This window comes from Argentina silus (assembly GCF_951799395.1).
Source record: "Argentina silus genome assembly, chromosome: 8".
NCBI lineage: Eukaryota > Metazoa > Chordata > Actinopteri > Argentiniformes > Argentinidae > Argentina > Argentina silus.
The window spans coordinates 22138746-22146516 of NC_139662.1; the positions used below are offsets into that span (position 1 = coordinate 22138746).

Below are 7771 nucleotides of genomic sequence, written 5' to 3' on the forward strand. Positions count from 1 at the left end.
GAAAAGCCTTTAAGAGCAGTTCCTTACACCCCCCCCCCTCTCTATCTCTCTCCCTCTCTCTCCTCTCTCTCTATCCCCCTCTCTCCCTCTCCCTCTCTCTCTCTATCCCCCTCTCTCCCTCTCCCTCTCTCTCTCTCTCTCTCTCTATCCCCCTCTCTCCCTCTCTCTCTATCTCTCTTCCTCTCTCTCCCTCTCTCTCTCCTCTCTCTCTATCCCCCTCCCTCTCTCTCTATCTCTCTCTCTTCCTCTCTCTCCCTCTCTCTCCCTCTCTCTCCCTCTCTCTCTCTATCTCTCTTCCTCTTTCTCCTTCTCCCCCTCTCTCTCTTTATCTCTATCCCTCTCTCTCCTCTCTCTCTATCCCCCTCTCTCCCTCCCTCTCTCTCTCCCCCTCTCTTTCTGTCATCCTCTCTGTCTTGGCTCTTCCAGGTTCCCACCTCTCCCCTGCACTAGCGTGATAAATCTTTTACACGTCTGCCCGCCGAGTGAGGGAACACATCACTTCTGATTACATCACACACTCCTCCACTCCACTCCTTAAAAGCAGCTCTCCATCCCTCCATCCCTCCATCCCTCCACACCGCCCTTCCCGGGCCCAGGAGCCCACCTCTCTCCGACACTAAAAATAGCCTGTTGGTATTTTGGGAAGGCGGGACGCACACACAAAAGGATATTTCGTTTCTACCACTGTGGGATTTGAATCGTTGAGTGATGAGTTTTTTTGGAGCCCAAGACAAGTCGTTTGATGTTGGAGTGGCGCACCGTACAGTTCTGTGGGATAAGAAACAAAAGTGTCACCGCCAACATCGCTGTCATCCCGTTATCATCATCATCATCTTCATCATCATCAGGATCTTTTCTCTGCATGCTCAGAGAACGGAGCTGTACCAGAGATGGTCTAGATAAGGCACCGTGTCCTGACGTATTCTCTGTTCTGTGTTAAGTTTTAATAAAGACTGGATGGCACTACAAAGAGTGTGTGAGTGATAAGCATGTACTCTGTGAACACAGTAGAACACATGCTGGATTCATGTGTGTTTCTCTAAGAAGCGTGAAGCGGTTCTTTGAAACATGGTTCCCTTTGAAATGTATGTCACTGAAATGTGTGTTTCTTTAGAGCAGGGCTCTGGTGTGTGTGTGTGTGTGTGTGTGTGTGTGTGTGTGTGTGTGTGTGTGTGTGTGTGATGTAGGCAGCAGAGTCGAGCAGGAATAAGGTCACTGGGGGGGGGGGGGGGGGGGGGGGGGGTATTAGGAGCCCTAATGGAGGTTTCCTTGTGTTAGGGCTATCCTTTGACACCTCCTTATCGCCCCAGTGTGTGTGTGTGTGTGTGTGTGTGTGACTGGGCCCCCAGTGTGTGTGTGTGTGTGTGTGTCCAGTCTGGCCTTGGGCACTCTGGGACTGTTGTTCCCTACATGGAGACTAACGTGAAGTGACAGGCCAGTCCCTGCCTGGGTGCTCAGAGAAGACCTGCTTTGTGGAGGAGAGACCCAGGAGTCTGGCTTATGGCGGACAACGACACAAAGAGACCTGAAAAGCAAGAGGCTTTTCTCCCCTTGAAAGCGTCTCTCCTCCCTTGCCCCTCTTTCTCACTCTCTCATTTTCTCTTTTCGTTGCACTCTGTTACACACACACACACACACAGAGACACACACACACACACAGACACACACACACACACACACACACACACACACACACACACACTCTCCCTCTCCCCCTCTTTCCCGCTCTCTCTCTCTCTCTCTCTCTCTCTCTCCCTCATATGCACAGAGGCATGCACACATGCACGCATGCGCACACACACACACACACACACACACACACACACACACACACACACACACACACACACACATGCATGTACATCGCTGACAACCAATTCATCACGTGCGAGGCCCCACTATTGAGATCCAACAGTAAGATGGATTCCACCCTTGTCCTCAATGTCTTGATTCACCAGGGTGTTTTCAACTGTCCAACAGCATCATGTCCCCCGTCAGCAGACAAACTGGAAACTGCACACAAATACGCTCCTGAAAAGTGAAGGAAAGGGAGGTACAGTTGTTCATTTTAGGCAGATTCCAAAACACAGAGTTACATTACAGCTTCCGTTGTTCATTTTAGGCAGATTCCAAAACACAGAGTTACATTACAGCTTCCAATGGAAATAGGGTGAAGAAGATACTTCACGGGTGTAAGAGTCCTTTCGGTTATTAAACGTTCATTCATATCTAGAGCACGACGAAGCTTAGAAAGCGCCGACCAGCACTACACATTTCCTTCACAGGGACTCTATAGTATCACTGGAAACATTCCCATTGTGGGTGTAGGCGACACGCATGTGAATGGTTTCCATAAAGGCCTATAGGCTCGTAAAAGTTTAACATAATGCATGGAGGCCCGTTGTGGACAACAGTGGCTTATCTTCTCGTATATAGGCTATTACTCTGACATTCTACAATGCAGATCCGATGAGGAATGAATACGAAGGCTATTATGAAGAATACATGAATAATTTATCATTGTATTATCATCTTGCAAAAAAAGATTCCGCACGATCGTTTATTTAGACCGCCATGTGTTATTTCTAAGGCTGTCCATTAGGGGGCGCCAGGCCGGGAAGCCATTTGACTGAATGAGGAGAAGAGTGCCTGCCTCTGTCACATGGTGCCGCTTAACCGAGCAACCGCGAGCACAGATGGAGCAGGACGAGAAACCGAGAGGCGAAGCCCTCCGGTCGCGCGTCAAGCATCCTCTGAAATAGAAAACCGGCCGTCACTTCTGCTCCAGAAACGGAGAAACGGAGGAAAAAAAAAAAAGAACTAACACACACATTTCCATAGCATGCTGCGTTCGCGTCTTATGTGGGTGAAGAGTCGATGAAGGTTTTTTAAGAAGGGGTGTATCTTTGCAGAGAATGATTGCGAAAGCCGAAGCTGTCCCAAGAGAACTCATTTGAAGAGCTCGCGGAGAGAGAGAGAGACCGGGATGCCGCGCGACGTCGCTCCTCCCGTGCACCCGCGAGGCTGAGTGAGTATGATGTATAACGTTTTCACCCGGTTTGAGTGTCTATTTTGGGGTCTACTTTTGGGGTTTTGAATGTGTGCGTCCTGTCCAGCGTAGTAACGGAACAGATTTAGAGACAGCAGAACGATCGTTTTTTATTCTGGGCGATTCCACCTGTCTGATCAATGATTGATACTCAGTAAAGTGCTGGAACCAATCGGTCAGCGATGTGCGAAACTTACTGGGGTACTGGGAATTGCGCGCATTTCCTCGAGACGGCCGAAACTTAACACACGGGTCAGGCATCCAATCTTAACCCTTGGTGCACCACAAACGGTGATTGGGTGGTCAGTCCGGTCAGTCTTTAAGTTCTTGATTCGTGTGACCATGTATTGGCGCACAAACCAAATTGATTAAAGCCGCACTTCGCTATTCATGAGTAGCCTAAAAGCCCTCCATGGGCTGCTCCAGTCAAACGTGTAAAACGTGTCATTAATCGTCTGATCACCCAGAGGAAGATGATATGACAAAGTCCCTGAACCTACGCCTGATTGATGAAGGCGAACGAGCCGTTAATGAATCAAGTCAGAGACCCTTCGGTGTTTTGAGACTCAGTGCCAGCGGTAGACATGCAGTCAAGCAGGCAGGGTGGGACCTGTAGGACTAACTATTGGCATGGCACAGAGATGAGGCGTTTCTCCATCAAATTGTCTGATTGATTATGATATATAAATACTCAGAGCCGTATCACTGCATAGTGCCTCACAAAAGGAACACAGGACACTGGTCAAATAACAAAATGGTGGCAGTCAAATATTGAAATATAATTGGCATGAGAATGGGTTGACCTCTGCTCTGAAAGATGTTGAGAGTGTGTGAATATGTGTGTGTGAACATGAGTGTGTGTGTGTGAGGGAGTGTGTGAATATGAGTGTGAATATGAGTGTGTGTGTGAATATGAGTGTGTGTGAACATGAGTGTGTGAATGAGTGTGTGTGTGTGTGTGTGTGAGGGAGTGTGTGAATATGAGTGTGTGTGTGAATATGAGTGTGTGTGAACATGAGTGTGTGAATATGAGTGTGTGTGTGTGGGAGGGAGTGTGTTCCACAGCAGGTTCCTCTCTGTGCATATAGATGAATGAAATCCTCTTACTATGCAGTAGGGGTTCCCATCCCAAGTGTGTGTGTGTGTGTGTGAGTGTGTGTGCGTGTGTGCGTGAGTGCGTGTGAGTGTGCATGCGTGCGCGCGTGTGTGTGTGTGTGTGTGCGTGCGTGCGTGTGAGTGTGCATGCATGCGAGTGAGTGTGTGTGTGTGTGTGTGTGCGTGCGTGCGTGCGAGTGAGTGTGCATGCATGCGAGTGAGTGTGTGTGTGTGTGTGTGTGTGTGTGTGTGTGAGTGTGCATGCGTGCGCGTGTGTGTGCGTGCGTGCGTGTGAGTGTGCATGCGTGCATGTGTGTGTGTGTGTGTGTGCGTGCGAGTGAGTGTGCATGCATGCGAGTGAGTGTGTGTGTGTGTGTGTGTGTGTGTGTGAGTGTGCATGCGTGCGCGTGTGTGTGCGTGCGTGCGTGTGAGTGTGCATGCGTGCATGTGTGTGTGTGTGTGTGTGTGTGCGTGCGTGCGTGCGTGCGAGCGAGTGAGTGTGTGTGTGAGTGTGTGTGTGTGTGTGTGTGTGTGTGTGTGTGTGTGTGTGTGTGTACCACCTCATTACACTCATTGTGTTGACCTAAGCAGCAGAGACACCCCTGAGACCTGCCTCATTGTGGAATGATGCCCAGAATCACACAGCTTTCACACCAACATCACATCAGGCGCAAATTGGACGACGCATTCACTCCTCGACTCTCTGTCTCGGTAGATGCTTCCGCATAGGCGGGACGCATGTCAAGACAAGATACACACACACACACACACACACACACACACACACACACACACACACACACACACACACACACACACACACACACACACACACACAATGAAGAATGTGGCTGTATGAAAACCTAAGATGGCTCCTAATGCTAATGCCTAAGCTTTAGCTCAGAGGGCTACTGCATTCTTGAGTTGAACAGTCAACCCTGGCTTGACCCCCAGGTGGTTATACACACCCACACACACACACACACACACACACGACACACACACACACACACACACACCGACAAACACACAAACACACACACACACAAATACGTACATGGACATTTGTGTGACTTGTACTGATCTATTCTTAGCTCTTCTACAAACGGACAAAACTTTGAACAGCCACAATCTCCCAAGGCGTTCTTCAGTCATTGTTCTTTCTGCTTGGGATTTATTCAACATCAAGCATGTCTACTGCAGGCGCTGACGGATGCTCTCCAAGGCAGAGCAAGTGTCCCTCTAAAGGGTGACGGAACAGTCAGCCTGCCTCCACTGGGGCCCCCTGTACGGTACGGTACCACCCCAGGGCGACAGCTCAGGGCGGGAGCCCCCCCCCATCCACCCCCCATCACAGATATGAACACACTCCCTATCATACACCTCCATGCACTCGCTCATCTCTCTCTCTCTCTCTCTCTCTCTCTTTCTCTTTCTCTTTCTCTTTCTCTCTCTCTCTCTGTCATTCTCACACAAACAATGCGTGATATTGAGTGTGGAAAACAAAGGCTTATTTCCGTGCCTTAAAGGGTTTGGTAAATGGAGCAACCTCACAAATCGGAATGGGGGGATCAGAGTGTAGATTGGCAGACATGTATGTGCGTGTGTGTGTGTGTGTGTGTGTGTGTGTGTGTGTGATTGTGTGTCTGTGTATGTGCATGTGCATGTGCATGTGCATGTGCATGTGCATGTGCATGTGCATGTGTGATTGAGTGTTGGGGGATCAGGGGGGCCTAGATTGGCCAGCTACCCAGGCAGACGTGACCTAGCCTGGGCTTGGAGAGCAGGGCCTCAGCCTGCCGCCCAGCATTAGAACCAGAGATCATGACTGGGTGGTTCAGGGCACCGAAACTCACTGACTAGATAAATCACTTTCAATAATTCATGGTTTACATACTGTAGTGCAATATGAGGCGTCACAGAGGCCACGGGGAGGAGGAGAAGACCGCGTGAAGAGGAGGGGAAGGAGGGAGGAGGGGAAGACCGCGTGAAGAGGAGGGGAAGGAGGGAGGAAGAGCTGACGTGGGGAGAGGGGAGGGAGGAAGAGACTAGGAGAGAGGCGAGGAGAGTAGAAGACAAGGACGGGAGAGGGAAGAGGATGGGTTGAAATGAGTCTATGGGATGGAGTGAGAGAGGGATGATGAGAGGGATGATGAGAGGGATGATGAGGTGAGGGGAGATAGAAGAAAGGAGAAGATTGGATAGAATGGACCATTAGATAACGCTTCATTTCCTGTTTCTGGTATAAAAAAACAACCAAAAAACAGGCCGTCTTTGAGGAAAGAGCTGGGAAAAACAGGCCGTCTTTGAGGAAAGAGCTGGGAAAAACAGGCCGTCTTTGAGGAAAGAGCTGGGAAAAACAGGCCGTCTTTGAGGAAAGAGCTGGAAATAACAGGGAAATAAAATGAAGTGAACTCAGCTTTACCCCCGAGGCACATGGAGAAGCAACACTGACAATCACTTCTCTCTGTTCTGTATGCATCTCTGGCAGACCTCTGCAGATGAACCAAGTGAGATTCACACATATCGCACAAGTTATGGTAATGTGTCTCTCGTGCACACACACACGCATGCACGCACGCACACACACACACACACACACACGTGCATGCAAGAACACACACACACCCTTGTTTTTTTAAATAAAATGTTTTAACACATCCATTTAACATGCAATTATCATGCAGTATCACATGTTCACAAGAGATATCACACACAGCATCACCAGAGATAGGCCATATAGCACCGTGTCATCAATATCAACAGTGTGTATGGAGCACTTAGGGCTATTCCCCTGCTCGGTGTGATATGCATTCAACAAAGGGAATCAATGAGACTGTATTGACTCATCTTCCATGGATGGAGACCCGGATCATAATACCAGCATTACATCTCTCTCTCCTTATGATAATGTGAATTCAGGAAGCACTAACAATGAATAGGACTGCACTATATTTGAGTGTCAAATTCTATCTCCATTTGCAACGCTGAACATTTAGCCTCGATGCTATTGATGCTATTGATGCTATTGATGCTATTGATGCTATTGATGCTATTGATACTATTGATGCTATTGATACTATTGATGCTATTTGGGTGTTTTATTTGTTTTGGTTGTTTACATTAGTGTTAGCTAAAAGGGTAAACAGTTGAATTAACAGTTGAATTAACAATTGAATTAACAGTTGAATTAAGGGTGTTGTTAAACTGTGTGAAATGTGATTTTCTGTGGAGGGCCTATTTTGTAACATTTATAATCTGGATTTAATCTCTTCATTTAGGGTAATCTGATGAGATTTAGTTAATCTGATAAGGTGCAGGATCAGGAGTGGTGTATTTACAGGACCAGTGTCAGCATCAGGGTCACAAGGGCAGGTGGGACCTATTTAGGATCTATATAATAAGATTCACTGCAGTATGTGTCCACCTGAACGTGTGTGTGTGTGTGTGTGTGTGTGTGTGTGTGTGTGTGTGTGCACAAGCGTGTGTGTGCACAAGCATGTGTGTGTGTGTGCACAAGCATGTGTGTGTGTGTGCAAGCGTGTGTGTGTGTGTGTGTGTGGGCCACTTTTTGTATTGTATAGCAATGTGTAAATATGAGGTCCACCACCCTTTCATACATGTCTC

At 48.3% G+C, this 7771-nt stretch overlaps 1 protein-coding gene across 1 annotated transcript in view; it reads left to right on the top strand.

The window, feature by feature from the left end:
* The first annotated feature begins 2710 nt into the window (after window positions 1-2710).
* The window catches only part of LOC310808342 (uncharacterized protein), a 46303-nt gene continuing 41242 nt past the window's right edge, over window positions 2711-7771 (top strand). The window contains 1 exon segment of the mRNA XM_083675187.1: window positions 2711-3028. The gene's annotated coding sequence lies outside the window, so the exon portion shown is untranslated.